At 41.2% G+C, this 6,531-nt stretch overlaps 1 pseudogene; it reads right to left on the bottom strand.

The window, feature by feature from the left end:
* Nucleotides 1–3,623: 3,623 nt before the first annotated feature.
* Nucleotides 3,624–5,781, bottom strand: LOC121156497 (annotated as a pseudogene).
* Nucleotides 5,782–6,531: the final 750 nt, after the last annotated feature.

Below are 6,531 nucleotides of genomic sequence, written 5' to 3'. Positions count from 1 at the left end.
AGCAATCAACCTGGTTTACTCTAAACCAACACTGATCATTATAACCACAGATGTGCGGTTAACAGTTGTTCTCTATCTTTGTCCAAAATCAGGAGGAATGATGACTCATGAAAGAATTCATACTTTTGATTCTTTATTGACTGAAGAAAGTGAAGGTAATTGCCACAAATTTGAGGTTGGGTATTTAGGTGCTCATAAACATCAGTATTTTTGTTTGGATTCTTCAATTTTAAATCTGCAAATAATATATGATTTCATAATCTTGATTGTTTTAAGAGGGAATTTTGCAGGACTGAAATCTAGGCATTTTCAGTGCCTTGCTTTAATACTATAAGCTACATGAACTTGGTTGAGTTGAGGTTTTGTTGTTTAAGTGCTATGTCAGTATTGTGGCGACCAATTTATAACCTGAGCCTCTATTGATTTCTTCAAGGGCAATGTGCACCAAAAGATGAGATTGGGTACATACTTACTCCTTCACACTGCTTCATTTCACTTTTTATTTCTCTTTCTCTCACATAGCTTTGGAAGTTCTTGCTATTCTCCACCCTGAACCAGAGTGTTACGTCAGCCGACTTTTACACCATCTTTCCTTCACTTCCTCTGAGTTACCCACTGGCAGCAGCCTTTTCATGCTCAGATAAATCCTAATCATTGTCCATCCAGATGTATACAGTTTCCCTCTAGACATATTGTCTCTTGGTGGGGACACACGCCTCTCGGTGGGGTCTTCAATGCGGCCACGGTCATTGCCAGTGTGCTGAAATATACAGGAACAGCATCTGATCAAAGCGGTAGGTTCGCTAGTTCTCACAGTATCACGAGGTGACTATCATTTATAACAGCCTGTTGCCAGTTTAATCAATAAGCAGAAAGAAAGGAACACCAAGAATCCACTTACACAGTGACGTTTCCTCTTCTTTCATATTACTATGTGATTGGATGCTTGGTGCTTCAATGAGCTCAAAGAACAAAACCTAGTGTTAAAAGAAAAATAAATTCAGAGATATCAACTCCTTTAAAAGGGAATAAACTGGGGTGGCTTTTGTGGCACAGCAGATTACGCTCCCACTTGAAATGTCACATTGCACATCAGAGTTGCAGCTTCGGTTTCACCTATTATGCTGGCTTCTGGATACTGCATACTGCAGGAACAGATGATGGCTTATGCGTTTGGGTCTCTGTCATCCACACAGGAGCTGCAGATAACTTCAACCTATTCCATGCCTGTCTATGTCATGGCTGGCTGTTTTGGACAGCAGCCATCAGATAGAAAATCACCCTAGCTCGCTCTCATTGTTTTTCTCTCTCTATTTTCCTGCCACTCTTTCACATAGGTGAAAGTAAATAAACCTTTAAAAACTGAATAAACCACTGCCTAGTAACAGTAGTACGAGAACTTGCATTAACCGAATCATATACATGCACGGTGTTGCATTATCCCATTGGAAAAAGAAGAGTGTATGCCTATCTGCTCCTCCACAAAGTCCTCGTTTCATTTTCCTCATCTTTTCATTTTTCAAAATCCAGGATCAAACTGTTGATTCACTTGAAGCATGCATATTTGCAAAAGCCTGGGGAAAGGTTGTTTGTCACGGTCGCATGAGTGACTGGATAAGGCAAACCTGAGAGACTGATGCAAATTTCCAAAGTCATGTCATACAAATTGTGCCTCGTGTACAATGTCCTTCCATTAATCTTACAACTTGGCAAGTGGCACTAAGTTGGCCATCGGTAATAATGTGCAAGTGTGGCCTTTAAGTGATTGCCTCACATTTGACAACAAAACACACCCTCATTAGTTACTTTGACAACTCATTCGCTATTCTGGAAAAAAAAAAAAAAAGTAACACTAAAAATCCTGACGTTAAACTATTCCTTTAATCCAGATCTAAAACTTCTATATTGGGTTCAGGAAATAGACATAATTGTTGTTCTATCTTTAATGGTTTCATAAGGAGTCATTCAAAAAATGTTTTTGAAAAGAATACGAGCACTTTTTTCTGAAATCAGAAATAAATGAAGCTGAAACTTATCTTTTATCAATGTAAAATCATATGCAAGTCATTTGACACCGATTTTCTCAGGTTTGCCCAATTAATGAGTCCATCCCCTGTCCTATCTTACCTTCTTACGATTACAGTCAGAAATCAGAATTACTCATTATATAATCCCTACATAATCCTAAATTTATACTTCCCATTCTCTAGGTCTCCTCAGTGTCCAGTTATTTGACCCTAGAGAGAGCTCTTTTCTCATCCCAAGACTATGAGACTTTACAAGTCTTAGCTTTATTTCTATAAGAACATCATCAGTCATTTATTTTTATCTGTGCTGCATTTTGAAAAAAACCTTGTCAACTTCATTTTCTTCTCCACCATATCCAATCTTCCATTAATTTGCTTCATTGTACTTTTCATTTCATCTATTTGTTTTTCAATTTTTGTGAGTTCCATTTTATATTTTCTTTTTTTCTCTTTAGTAATTTCATGATGCATTTTCATGAACATATGTAATACTTGTGTAATCATTGTTTTCATATGCCTCATTGCAAATGCCATTATCTTTATTCTCTCATGCTTGTATTGATTGATTTTTCTCAAACTTAAATTTGAAATTGTCTTGTTCGTTTGAATGTCAGTTCATTTTTGCTTGAATGACAAGCACTACAATATGTGCATATAGATCTACAATACAACTGGCTTGTGTTTCAAGGTTTAATCGAAGAGGCAAATCGAGTTGCATTTTTTTCTAAATAGAGAACCAATATTTACTGTTCCATTTATGGAGATGACATTGATTTTCCCCATGATTCCAGAGTTCCTTATTTATCAAAATTCAGTATTCATATGCATAGTTTTTGCTAAACTAATTCTATCCCATTAGTCTGCTTTTGTTCTTTCCCTGTAGTACAATATTTTAATTATTGTATATTGAATCCTATAAAACTTTTATAAATCATAAGCAAACATAAATAATAATTTCTGATACTTAGGACTATCTTCATTACCAACTTTGAGGGAAGGGGAATTAAGGTTCAAAGCAACAAAGAGTCAGATGGATTGTGGACAGTCCACATCAGAGGGCCCGGGGCTGATTCCTGCCACTGCTTCACTTGCCTCCCCCTCTCTCCTCTTCCCTCCCTACCTCTCTTTTCCTCTCCCCTCCCTTTCCCTCCTTTCCTATCCTTTCCCTTCCCTTCCTCTCCTTTCCCCCCTCCGCTCCATATTCCCTTCTTCTCCCCGTCCCTTCCCTTGTCTTTTCTTCTCTCTTTCCTCTCCTTTCCTCTGCTCTCATTTCTTTCTTTCTTTCTTTCTTTCTTTCTTTCTTTCTTTCTTTCTTTCTTTCTTTCTTTCTTTCTTTCTTTCTTTCTTTCTTTCTTTCTTTCTTTCTTTCTTTCTTTCTTTCTTTCTCCCTTCCCTTCCCTTCCCTTCCCTTCCCTTCCCTTCCCTTCCCTTCCCTTCCCTTCCCTTCCCTTCCCTTCCTTCTTCCCTCTCTACACTTAAGATCTGCAAACTCTATCCCCCATTTGTAATCTCCTCTGGATCTACTATGGCCCTCAAGGGGTGGTGAGGACATCACTTTAGGTACTGTATCCCCCAAAGCCATGGGATTCTTAATGTCTAGGCATTGGATCCTCTTTCCTCAGCCCAGGTCAGCATAGTCTTTGATTTTTCTTTATTATCATCACAAGAGATATTATCAAAGGGCAGTGGTTAAAATCACCACATTGCATGCTCCTGAATCCCATATGGGCACCAGTTTGTGTCCTGGCTGCTCCACTGCTTGTGGTCTGGGAAAGCAGTCGAGAATGCCCCAATGCCTTGGCATCCTGCACCTGCGTGAGTGACCCAGAAGAAACTCCTGGCCCCCAGAATCAGATCATCTTAGCTTCAGCTGTTGTGGACACCTGGGGGAGTGAACCAAAACATGGAAGATCTTTTTTTTTAAAGATTTATTTTTATTATTATTATTTTTTTCATTGGAAAGGCAGATATACAGAGAGCAGAGACAGAGAGGAAGATCTTCCGTCCGATGATTCACTCCCTAAGTGAGCGCAACGGGCCGATACTATGCCGATCCAAAGCCAGGAGCCTCTTCCGGGTCTCCCACGAGGGTGCAGGGTCCCAAAGCTTTGGGCTGTCCTCAACTGCTTTCCCAGGCCACAGGCAGGGAGCTGGAAGGGATGCGGGGCTGCTGGGATTAGAACCGGCGCCCATATGGGATCCCGGGCGTGCAAGGCGAGGACCTTTAACCACTTGCGCCACCGCGCCAGGTCCAAAAGATGGAAGATCTTGGGCCCAGTGCCATGGCCTAGCAGTGAGGGTCCTCACCTTGAATGCTCCAGGATTCCATATGGGCGCCAGTTCTATTCCCGGCAGCTCCACTTCCCATCCAGCTCCCTGCTTGTGGCCTGGGAAAGCAGTCAAGGACGGCCCAAAGCTTTGGGACCCTGCACCCGTGTGAGAGACCCAGAAGAGGCTCCTGGCTTCAGATCTGCATAGCATCGGCCGTTGCGCTCACTTGGGGAGTGAATCATCAGACAGAAGATCTTCCTCTCTGTCTCTCCTCCTCTCGGTATATCTGACTTTGTAATAAAAATAAAGAAATCTTAAAAAAAAGATGGAAGATCTTTCTGTCTCTGTAAATCTGATATGCCTTTGCAATAAAAATAAAATAAAACTTCAAAATATAAAGAAATAGTTTCTAAGGAAGTTTTAGATTTGCTGTAATAGCAATGGAGTCCAAGGGGATATTCAACTGCATTTCCTTCACTGTTTTGCATATCAACTCCTGAGTCTCCTTTATATTCATTGCCAGATTTATCCTGTTTCTCAAACTGATCTTCTTAAGAAACGCACTGTGGCTCTCTCCGTGTTCAATTGTACATTTGAAGTGTGCAAAGACCTGGTTAACACAGGACTCCTTCTCCTAATAGGTGCTGTAGCAAATAAGTGGTCCAAGGCCTCTGTACTGTTTGTTCTATCTTGAGATAACTGTCTTTATAGTTCTTGTATCCTACATAAAGGCAGAACCTACTGCACCGTTAGATGTTTCTGTTTCGAATGATGTTGAGGAGATTGGAGCTATACCAACAATATCAAACTGCTTCTTTACTAACAAACTTGAAGTGAACTATCTGTATGCCAGCATCCTGTCTAAGGGTCCATACTAACCCACTGACTGGAATGAAGAAGCAGATTAACTTAGTGAGGACTTCATGAAAGCTGGGTTCCAAGGCAAAGAGCACTATTGTTTTGAAGGCTCACAAACAGTGAGGTCTTTAATATCACTCCTAGGGAACATTCAAAGACTGCAGCTCAAGGTGGCATTAGACAATCCATTGGTCTGTCCCTTATATAGAAGGATGAAACTCGGGCAAGGGTTACGGTGAAGATTTTGCTGGTGATGGTGTAGAGGAGAGACTGATAACATGTTGATGCTGCTCTCGTGTTGGGTCTCTGTTGAATGACTTGTCACTAGAAGAGTGTTGGGCATGTAGATCCTCAATGGGTGGTGAGGGACGGCCTCTGCGAATGGCTAGCAATGGTAACAGCACCACACCGTGAGCAGGAGCGTCCTTTACCTCGACGGGAACATCGCTTTCATCTCCGATTTGCCATCGTCTTTCCAGCTGACATGACTGAGAAAGAAGCAAACAAGGGCCCAAATATTTGGGTCCCTGCCACGCCTTCAGTGTGTTTCTGATTTCATCCTAGCTCTCATAGGCATTTGGAAAGTGAAAGAGCAGAAGGAATAACTAACTCTTAGCTTCTCCATCTCGATATACTCCGATGTGTTTGGAATCACTATGAAAATACATGGCACTCCTTTCAGGAGTGGCCAGGGTTATAGATTACTTCGCAGAACTGTACAAAATCCGTAAAAGGTGTTTGTGCCTTTTCTCTTTACTTTTTAAACTATGCTACACTGACTATCAATTATAAGGTACTTTGACTTATATCACGAAACCCTAACAAGATTTGATTTCCGGGTCCACATCCTTGCCCAAGGCCCACACACTATTAGCTTGGAAATTTAGTAGCCTGGGTCCAGCACGGTAACTTAGTGGCTTCAGTCCTCATTGCACACTTGGGATCCTATGTGGGTGTTGTTCTAATCCCAGCAGCCCTGCTTCCCATCCGGCTCCCTACCTGTGGCCTGGGAAAGCAATTGAGGAAGAATGCCCAAAGCCTTGAGACCCTTCACCCACGTGGGATGTCTGTACTGAGATCTGGGCTCCTGGCTTCAAATTGGCTCAAATCTGGCCATTACAGCCACTCAAGAAGCGAATCAGCAGACAGAAGATATTCCTCTCTGTCTCTCATCCTCTCTTTATATTTGTCTTTCCAATAGAAATAAATAAATAAATAATCTTAAAGATATTTAGCAAGCTGAGAGCTACCATTTTTAACTCTCCACAGCTAGCTCTCTAAAGTTTGAAGTGTCATTGTGTAGGTAGAAGCTTCAAACCCATTTCTGTTGGCTACTTAAGTAAAAAATGTAAGCATGTGCATTTCAAGAATGAAG

The sequence above is a fragment of the Ochotona curzoniae genome, unplaced genomic scaffold (assembly GCF_017591425.1).
Source record: "Ochotona curzoniae isolate NIBS_2020 unplaced genomic scaffold, NIBS_Ocur_1.0 contig_3432, whole genome shotgun sequence".
NCBI lineage: Eukaryota > Metazoa > Chordata > Mammalia > Lagomorpha > Ochotonidae > Ochotona > Ochotona curzoniae.
This window is presented reverse-complemented; position numbering and strand designations above follow the sequence as displayed.